An 11,106-nucleotide genomic window follows, 5' to 3' on the forward strand; every position below is an offset into this window, starting at 1 on the left:
AGTTGCCTAATAAGAAAGGTTCAATCTTTAAACTCTAGAATCACATCTTTTTAGTTTCTTGTTAGTCAAGTAATCAACTTTGATTTCAAAAATCAAATCTTTTCAAATTTCTCTTTTAAGTCTTTTTCAAATTAAGTTTCAATCATATCTTTTTCAAAATCAATTTCAAAATCTTTTCTAACTTCTTATCTTTTCAAAATTAATTCTCAAATCTTTTTCAATTAATCCTATCCTTTTGTTTCAATCATATCTTTTTCAAAACTACCTAACTAATTCTCTCTCTCTAATTTTCGAAAATCACCTTCCCCTTTTTCTAAAACTTCCTTTTTAAATAACTACTTGTTTTAAATTTAATTTAATTTGATTTAATTTTCCTTGCTTAATTTTCGAATTTTTAATTTTAATTTTTAATTTAAAAACAAAAATACTTTTATTTTATTTTATCTAATTTTCGAAAATTCTTCTCCCTCACCTCCTTCTATTTATTTATTCATCTACTAACATCCCTTTTTCACCCAAGAATTCGAACCTACTCCTCACCCTTGTGTTTAAATTCTCCTTCTTCTATTCATATCTTCTTATACTCACATAAAGGAATCTTTATACTGTGACATAGAGGATTCCATATTTTCTTTTCTGTTTTCTTCTTTTTCATATGAGCAGGATCAAGGATAAGAACATTCTTGTTGAGGCTGATCCTGAACCTGAAAGGACTCTGAAGAGGAAGCAAAGGGAAGCTAAAGCACAACTCTCTGGAGAAAATCTGACTGAAAATTTCAAAAAAGAAGGAGACATGGCCGAAAATAATAATAATGCAAGGAAGATGCTTGGTGACTTTACTGCACCAAATTCCAATTTAGATGGAAGATGCATCTTAATCCCTGCCATTGGAGAAAACAATTTTGAGCTGAAACCTCAATTAGTTTCTCTGATGCAACAGAACTGCAAGTTTTATGGACTTCCATCAGAAGATCCTTTTCAGTTCTTAACTGAATTCTTGCAGATCTGTGATACTGTTAAGACCAATGGGGTTGATCCTGAGGTCTACAGGATTATGCTTTTCCCATTTGCTGTAAGAGACAGAGCTAGAATATGGTTGGACTCTCAACCTAAAGATAGCCTGAACTATTGGGATAAGTTGGTCACGGCTTTCTTAGCCAAGTTCTTTCCTCCTCAAAATCTTAGCAAGCTTAGAGTGGATGTTCAAACCTTCAGACAAAAAGAAGGTGAATCCCTCTATGAAGCTTGGGAGAGATACAAGGAACTGACCAAAAAGTGTCCTTCTGACTTGCTTTTAGAATGGACCATCCTAGATAAATTCTATGATGGTCTGTCTGAACTATCAAAGATGTCATTGGACCATTCTGCAGGTGGATCCATTCACCTAAAGAAAATGCCTGCAGAAGCTCAAGAACTCATTGACATGGTTGCAAATAACCAGTTCATGTACACTTCTGAAAGGAATCCTGTGAGTAATGGGATGCCTCAGAGGAAGAGAGTTCTTGAAATTGATACTCTGAATGCCATATTGGCTCAGAATAAAATGTTGACTCAGCAAGTCAATATGATATCCTAGAGTCTGAATGGATTGAAGGAATCATCCAACAGTACTAAAGAGGCATCTTCTGAAGAAGAAGCTTATGATCTTGAGAACCCTGCAATAGCAGAGGTGAATTACATGGGTGAACCCTATGGAAACACCTATAATCCCTCATGGAAAAATAATCCAAATTTCTCATGGAAGGACCAACAAAAGCCTCAACAAGGCTTTAATAATGGTGGAAGAAACAGGTTTAGCAATAGCAAGCCTTTTCCATCATCCACTTAGCAACAGATTGAGAATTCTGAGCAGAACCCATCTAGCTTAGCAAATATAGTCTCTGATCTATCTAAGGCCACTCTAAGTTTCATGAATGAAACAAGGTCCTCCATTAGAAATCTAGAGGCACAAGTGGGCCAGCTGAGTAAAAGAGTCACTGAAACCCCTCCTAGTACTCTCCCAAGCAATACAGAAGAGAATCCAAAAACAGAGTGCAAGGCCATTACCTTACTTGGTGTGGCCGAACCCAAAGAGGAGGAGGAGGACGTGAATCCTAGTGAGGAAGACCTCCTGGGACGTTCAGTGACCAATAAGGGTTCCTCAATGAGGACCTAAAGGAATCTGAGGCTCATACAGAGACCATAGAGATTCCATTCAACTTGCCTCTGCCCTTCATGAGCTCTGATGAGTATTCTTCCTCTGAAAAGGATGAAGACATTACTGAAGAGCAAGTTGCTAAGTACCTTGGTGCAATCATGAAGCTGAATGCCAAATTATTTTGTAATGAGACTTGGGAAGATGAACCTCCCTTGCTCACCAATGAACTAAATGCATTGGATAGGCAGAAATTACCTCAAAAGAAATAGGATCCAGGCAAATTCTTAATACCCTGAACCATAGGCACTATGACCTTTGAGAAGGCTCTGTGTGACCTACGGTCAGGAATAAACTTAATGCCACTCTCTATAATGGAGAAACTTGGGATCTTTGAGTTGCAAGCTGCCAGAATCTCTTTAGAGATGGCAGACAACTCAAGAAAACATGCCTATGGACTAGTAGAGGAAGTGTTAGTAAAGGTTGAAGGCCTTTACATCCCTGCTGATTTCATAATCCTAGACACTGGGAAGGAAGAGGATGAATCCATCATCCTTGGAAGACCCTTCCTAGCCACAGCAAGAGCTGTGATTGATGTGGACAGAGGAGAGTTGGTCCTTCAACTGAATAAAGACAACCTTGTGTTTAAAACTCAAGGATCTCCTTCTGTAACCATGGAGAGGAAGCATGAAAAGCTTCTCTCACTGTAGAGTCAACCAAATCCCCCACAGTCAAACTCTAAGTTTGGTGTTGGGAGGCCACAACTAAACACTAAGTTTGGTGTTGAACCCCCATATTCAAACTCTAAGTTTGGTGTTGGGAGGTTCCAACCGTCCTCTGATTATCTGTGAGGCTCCATGAGAGCTCACTGTCAAGCTATTAACATTAAAGAAGTGCTTGTTGGGAGGCAACCCAATGTTATTTAATCATATCTATTTTATTTTCTTTTTGTTATTTCGTGTTTTATAAGGTTGATGATCATGAAGTCACAAAAACTACTGAAAAATAAAAAATAGAATGAAAATAGCATTGAAAATAACACACCCTGGAGGAGAGCAGTCTGGCGTTTAAACGCCAGAAACAAGCATTTGTCTGGCGTTTAACGCCAGAAACAAGCACCAAGCTGGCGTTAAATGCCAGAAACAAGCTACATTTGAGCGTTTAACGCCAGAAACAGGCAGCAGTCTGGCGTTAAATGCCAGGATTGCACAGCAAGGGCATTTTACACACTTAATTGGAGCAGGGATGTTAAGTCCTTGACCCCACTTGATCTGTGGACCCCACAGAATCCCCTCAGGATCTGTGGACCCCACAGGATCCCCACTTTTTCTTCTCTCCTCTTCACACCTTTTCATAACTCTCTTTCCCAAATACCCTTCACCAATCACCTCAATCACTCTTTCCCATCACCTCTTCACCACTCACATCCATCCTCTCTTCCCCATAAACCCCATCTACCTTCAAAATTTAAACTAATTTCCCTCCCAAACCCAACCCTAATGGCCGAACCCTACACCCCCCCTCACTCCTACATAAACCCCTCACTCCTTCTTCATTTTCACACAACACAACCCTCTCTTCTTCTCCTTGGCCGAATACATCTTCTTCTGATGGCAGGGCATTTTGGCTAGTTTCACTGACCTTTTCTTTATGGTTTTAAGGTAGTTTCATGCATTTTCTTAAGAAATAAGCAAGTTTTGGGTAAATAATCACTTACATCTTGATTCAAGCAAACATTGTGAATTTTACATGATTTCATGAGAATTATGCATGAATTAAAGGACAAATTGAATGATGCATGTCTTATAACTTGGATTAGAGCTTTGATGCACTTTATTGCTTGATTTCAGGATAAAGGAAGCAAGGAAGAACCACGTTAGTAGCCACGTGTCTAGCTAACGTGACCACTAACGTGGAATGAAGGCTAGCTTGCAACGTTAATGAGAAAAGTGATTGCCAATAACGCCTTCGTGAGCCATCATAGCCCACGTCAGTTGCCACGTTAACTATGTTAACGTGGAAGCTAACGTGGAAGAGAAGTAGAACTCCAACGTTAGTGGTAAAAGTAAGTGCCACTAACGTTCCAAAAGGGGCAATTGGCCACGTTAAGAGCCACGTTAACTTAGTTAACGTGAGCTCTAACGTGGAAGAAGAAGATGATGCCAACGTTAGTGACACTCACCTTTGTCACTAACGTTGGACTAAGCCCATATTGGCTACGTTAAAAGCCACGTTAACCTAGTTAACGTGGACTCTAACGTGGAGGGAGCAAGAATCACCAACGTTAGTGACACTCACCTTTGTTACTAACGTTGGATTGAGCCACTATGAGCCACGTTAGTTGCCACGTTAATTACATTAACGTGGAAGCTAACGTGGAGAAGAGGGATGATGAGCCAACGTTAGTGACACTCACCTTTGTCACTAACGTTGGAGATGGCTATCAATACCACGTTAGAAGTCACGTTAACCTAGTTAACATGAACTCTAACGTGGGAAGTAGGGGTGTTCTGAAGCGTTAGTGACAATGGTAAGTGTCACTAACGCTCTCGAAGATTTGGCAAGCCTACGTTAAAGGCCACGTTAACTATTCTAACGTGAACTCTAACGTAGGGAGAAAGGGGTACTCTCAACGTTATTGAAAAAGGTAAACCCCAGTAACGTTTGCGAAGGGCCAAGGGTCAACGTTAGTGGTCACGTTAGTGCCACTAACGTTGAAGTTAACGTGGACCACTTTGGGTTAGGAACGTTAGTGAAAAAGGTGATTGTCACTAACGTTCTCAACCCCACATTTTCACTTAACGTTAACACCACTAACGCCCTAAGCTAAAGTCCCTGCCTACTTCACACTTTCTCTGCAAGTAAAGCTGAGCCCACTGAAGAAGATAAGTGCTTCAACTCAAGATCCAAAGGCCCATATCCAATACTTGAAGAGAGATAAACCCATATTTCATGAGTTCTTTTGTGCTTAATTAGAGTGATTTATTCAACTCTTCACCTACTTATTCACATTAATTGCATGGTTTTACTTTCCCTTCCTTATTATGTCATATAGTGAAAAACATGTTTTCTAAGCTTTAAAAATTAATTATTTTAATTACCTTTATTTCCGTTCGATGCCGTGATTAGTGTGTTGAGTAGTTTCAGATTTTCCAAGGCAGAACGACTTAAAGGATGAAAAAGGAAACATGCTAGAATGGAAGGAGGAAGCAAAACGGAGCTTTAAAGGAGCTGGTATCCACGCGATCGCATGGATGACGCGATCGCGTGCCAAGCACGAATCAGCAGTGACGCGGCCGCATGCTTGACGCGACCGCGCGCCTTAAGCAGAATGCACATGACGCGGTCGCATGACTGACGCGACTGCGTGGCAAGGAAAAGCTCCGAATGACGTGACTGCGTGACCCACGCGGACGCGTGACAGAGGCCACACACCAGAAATTACAGAATACGCCCCCAGCGAATTCTGAAGCCCTTTTTGGCCCAGATCCAAGTACAGACAGCATAGACCAGAGATTATAAAGTGTGGGAATGCACCCATTCAAGGAGAGCTCGCATATTTTCACCTTTCAATGATTTAGATTTAGTTGAGAGGGAGATCTCCTCTCTCTCTCTTTTAGGATTTAGGATTTCTTCTTGTTTTAAGAGTAACTCTGGATCCAGGTTTAATGTTCTTTTAGTATTACTTCTATTTATTTATTCCAACATTTGAATTGATTATTATAATTTATGAATTATTCCATGTTACAGATTTCTAATTGAATTAATGATAATTTGAGGTATTTTCAATTTATGATTGTTCTCTTTGATTTAAGTTACCATTGCTCCCCATCTAAGGATATTTTTATTATTATTCCAGCAATTTTACTTTTTCCCCTTTTAGTTCTAGTTAAGAATTTAGTAACTCAACAGTTATTAAACTCAACGTAATTGATAATCGTTGTGTTGCTAATTGAGTTGAACTTAAATAATCCCAACCTTCTCTTAGGAAATAATTAGGATTCAAAGGTCAACTTAATCAGTCCCTTGACTTTCTTTTGCTCTGGTAAAGGTTGACCAAGTGGAGTTTAGATTCAACTTTCATTATTGTTGAGAGAGATAACTATGTTGGACCTCTAATTTCTCTACCTTGCTAAAAGTTGTTTTACAGTTATTATTTATTTTTACTTGCCATTTAATTCACTTGTCAATTAAATTACTTGCTTTTCACCTTCTAAACCCCGATTACAACTTTTATAGCCAATAATAAGAACATACTTCCTCGCAGTTCCTTGAGAAGACGACCCGAGGTTTGAATACTCGGTTAACAATTTTTAAAGGGGCTTGTTACTTGTGACACCCAACACGTTTGTACGAAGGGATTTTTGCCGGTTTAGAAACTATATCTACAACGCAACCGTTTCTATGAATTTCTTTACTGGTAGAAATCCCGACACCAAAATGGCGCCGTTGCCGGGGAACTGCTAACGTGTGCCTTATTATTGGTTATTGTAAATATTTTTCTTTTGCTTGTTTATTTATTTTTCTTTTTCCTTTTTATCCTTATTTGTTACTATGAACTCTCACCCCTCTCCCTTTGAGTTTGGTTCTAATATTGTTAAAGGAAATAGAAGTAACAGCAGGAATGTGTATCAAGGTCAGACCAATCAAGGATGGATGGAGCCAAGAGGATCTAATCAACCCTTTAGGCAGCAACACCCTCCGAGATATCCTGGACAAAGACCATTCTACCGTGCATACCCAGCTGTAAGACATGGTGGACAACCTTGTAACTACCAACAAGCCCCACCCCGTGCATATGAACCATCCTTTCAACATAACCTCGAACCACCACACTCACAAGCTTCTCTTCACCATTCGCCATCATATGATCCTTCCTTACCCCCATACCAATCCAATCATTCCCAATCATCACCACTTTCCTTTGTATCATGTCCAAGTCTGGCAAATATACCAGGATCAACCACAGCTCCACGTGGACAGCCAAATGAGGAGCGTAGCATGAAAGAAATATTAGAGACTCCAGTGGACAAGACAGAGAATGAATTCGTGCTAGAACAAATGGAAGAAGCTGTCATTGTTCAAGAAGAAGAGTTGGTTGAAGATCTAGGCGATGCTGAACTTCCTTGGGAATCCAGAATCGATGAAAACTCCATCCGAGATACCACAGTTGATGCTAAGGAGGATACCGTACAATCTCCAAGGCAAGTCGTTTACGAAGAATCAGACGGAATAATCCAAGAAGCAAGTTTCCTTGATGATGATAGTCACAAGTCTAGTTCTCCTCGTGATGAACTTACGTCCGCAAGTGAATTCTCTGAGATCGAAGAATCTTCCCCAAGTGAATATGAAGATGATGCGGAGGTAGATTTTTCTCAACCTCCAATCTATGACTCGAGTGATGAGGAAGACATAGAAGACTTTGACCAGGATACAGATACAATTGAAGACCTTTGCAAGGAAGTGGAAGAATTCACAGAAGAACACAAGGAAACGAAACTCGCAGAACCACCAAAAACACCTGTCCCAAGGCCATTACCACCCAATACAAGCTTCAAGTGGGTACAATCCTTAACTTATAATTTTACTTATTCACCTGAATATGGTTTGCTTGAAACAGATGGCCAACTTAGAGCTCTCTGCGGCTTTAAGAGTAAGAGGGAAATGGCTCGTATTCAGAGCTGGTGCACCAGGTTCAATAAGGTTCCACGCTTCACCTCGAAGTACACAGATTGGTATCGTGCTCAATTCTATGGATCACGGAGAACGTTTGGTCGCCACGGTGAGATTCTACTCTTTAATCCGCCCGAATGGAAACTTACAAATCAAAACGGAGGTGGATCTTAAAACACAGCTTAGGATCATGGATTATGTTCTGACATTCGTCATCCCGGGAGGCTGGATATCTGTTTAAAGCTGCGCAGAAGCTTTACATGCCTAGTTTGGGACCCCGGAGGCTATTGGCATTCCAAGCACTGGTGGAGATTTTCGGACGAATTTAAACACAAGCCACCATAACAGGATACTCTTCCAATGTCCAACTTAAGGACTTTAACTAAAAGTGCTAGGTGGGAGACAACCCACCATGGTATGGTCGCTTCTTTTTCAATTTATTTCTTGTTAATTGCTTTCATTTTTCCTTTTTCATTTTAATTTATTAAACCTGGAATCATGCATAAGCATCCATGATAGTCATTGCATTCTGCACTTTTCATGCATATAAAAAAAAAGTGGTTGCACGACGTGACCGCATGCCCCATGCGATCGCGTCATATCGCGAAAAACACCACTCATGCGACCACGTGACCCACGCGGCCGCGTGATATATATTTCGGCGTAAGGATCCAACGAACAGAAAGTTGGGCTGGAATCGTGCGGCCCTTGTGCGTTTCGCACAAATTGGCCCACGCGAACGCATGCCCCATGCGATAGCGTCACTTGCACAATATCAATCCCACGCGACCGCGTGAGCGACGCAATCGCGTCACTTGGATTGCACATCACCCCAAAAGGAGACAGAGAGTTGCGCTGAAACGGCGCTGGAATCGTGCGTTTAGCACGAATTCCAGCGACGCGATCGCGCGACCCATGCGATTGCGTCACCCTTCTTCCCCCCAACCCTCTTCCCCTTCTCTGCCTCCTCTCCCTCCAACCACCACCCACCACCTTCCAGCCGCCACCGCACCATCACCCAGATGCCGCTGCTGACCCGCCACTGCCGCCGTACCACCCCCTCCCCTTCTCTCTTCTTCCTTCTTCCTTTCCCCTCCCCTCTCCGCCACTGCCACCGCGAGCACCGCCCACCACCGTGCCGCCCACCCAGCCGTGCCCCCCCTCTCCGCCACCCACCCCTTCAGCCATCAACTATCCAACCGCACCCCCCCTTCTTCTATCACCAACCCAAACCATCGCCGCCACTGCCCTCCGACCACCACCACCGCGTCGCCTTGCACCACCACCGCGCCGGACGCCGCCGCAGCCACCTTCTTCCCTGTTCCACCCCTTCCGCTTACCAGGTTCCGCAACACGCAACCATTTTTTTTATCTGTTCGTCACTTTTCTGTATTTTTTATCCCGTTTATGTTCATAATTAGGATAGCTAGACTTGCATGTTGTAGTGGATTTTTAGGTTGTTAGGTAGCTTAGGCTGTGGTTAGTGGATCTTGGTCTGTTTACTTGCACTGTTCTTACTTCTGTTTTATCCTATGTGCAAATTTGTTGCTGCTATAATCATGATTCATATGCTGCTTTCTTGTATGTTGCTACTGGTTACATTGAGTTTTTATGTTTATTTTATATCTATGTACATGCAGCTTAATTTTTTAATTCATATGAACTGATTAAATTGCTGTTTATTTTCCGGGACAATCCAATTTTAGCCGGAATGCTGCCCAAATTTTTTTAAATTTGTTTTCATTCATGTTTTGGTTTGGCATTTCTGAAATCTGTTTTGCTCTGCTTTACCCAAACCACTACATGAATGCTATGGCAGACCTTCTCACCCTTTTTGATTTCCTGGTTCATAAACTGCTTGTTCAATTATGAGTACTTCTATTCTTACCTATGAATTCTTGTTATATGGAATTTTTTCTATGCCACTTACCTTCCTAACTCACTAATTTTAATTTACTAATTTCTTTTTCAAATCCTAACCATACTAACCCTTTTGATCTCTTTTCTGATTATTTTCACTTTCCTCTAACTTTCTAACCATGGCATATTGCTTATTTTTTTCCATTTAACATAAATTCAATCACATTTCATATACTCATTTTCCTTATTCTATTCCTCCCTTACCGCTTTGAGTTCCCTTTGTTTAAATTGCCTATTTGCTTTCCTATTTTTTTTATCCATTCCTGATTTTCTATTGTTCAGGATGTCTGCCTCACAGAGGAAAGGTAAAGGCAAGGCCACTGGCAAGCGCAAGAGAGGAGAATCCTCCCAGTCCATCATTTCTCTAATGCACGATACCTCATGGCGGGAGAAGAACTTCACACCACAGGAGAAAGCTAACCAGCTGCTTCTTACAAATGATCCTATAAAATTTGCAAACCGGTACTGTGAACTGAAGTACCCGGCTTTTGCAAACTCCAGAAATCTATACCTGGAACGTACCTTGAAGATTCCAGAAGCCCTCCAGCAGTACACTACTGAGCAAATCAAGCAACGGGGCTAGTTCTTTCTGGAGAGACCACTGACAGAGGTCAATGCATCTTGGGTCAGGGAATTCTATTGCAACTGCTACCTTACTACCCTGGATGCAGTGAACCTGAGAGGAAAGCTAATTCTGGTCACAGAGGAAGCCATAGAGACCATTCTCCAACTCCCAGCCAAGTCCGATCAGCCAGATGGTTTTGCACAGGCTGAAGAGGACATGGGCCAGATGCAGTTTGACTGGGATGCTGTGAAGGCATGGATAACTCTCGACTCTGCTGTTCCTTGGGTGATGGGTCAGAACACCACTATGCCTAGAGGGATCAAGAGAGTGTACTTGAACGATGAGGCTCGGCTATGGCATCAGATCTTGAGTAATTTTGTGATGCCGAGTACTCACGAGACGGAGATCCCGGCTACCATGATCACCCTCCTTTGGTGTGTGCTGGAGGGTAAGGACATATACTTACCTCGTTTTATCCGGCATTATATGGCCAGGGCCCACGTACGAGGCACCCTCCCCTTTCCTTACCTGGTTACACGGCTAGGCCTTCAGGCTGATGTGCCTTGGGAGGATGCCGATGAGAGACCACCAGCAGCGGACTGCAGGAAGATTATCCCGCACAGCAGGAACTTCCTTGCTTTGGGCTACAGACCACCACCTGTCACTGCTACTGATGAGACAGCCCCTCCGTCTGCTGGACCCTCTTCATCCACAGCTGCCCCAGCTACCCCAGCTGCCCCTGCTGCCACCACTGCACCTCCACCCGCCTCTGAGCCAGTCTATCGCCTCGTGCACCGTCTATTCCGCCAGCTTG

At 42.2% G+C, this 11,106-nt stretch overlaps 1 non-coding gene across 1 annotated transcript; it reads right to left on the reverse strand.

The window, feature by feature from the left end:
• Nucleotides 1-1,186: 1,186 nt before the first annotated feature.
• Nucleotides 1,187-1,290, reverse strand: LOC148561532 (small nucleolar RNA R71). The gene has a single exon (XR_015886665.1). It is a non-coding gene; the product is annotated as a small nucleolar RNA R71 (small nucleolar RNA).
• Between the last annotated feature and the right edge of the window lie 9,816 nt (nt 1,291-11,106).

This window comes from Arachis ipaensis, chromosome B6, assembly GCF_059453495.1.
Source record: "Arachis ipaensis isolate K30076 ecotype BB chromosome B6, ASM5945349v1, whole genome shotgun sequence".
Taxonomy (NCBI): Eukaryota; Viridiplantae; Streptophyta; class Magnoliopsida; order Fabales; family Fabaceae; genus Arachis; species Arachis ipaensis.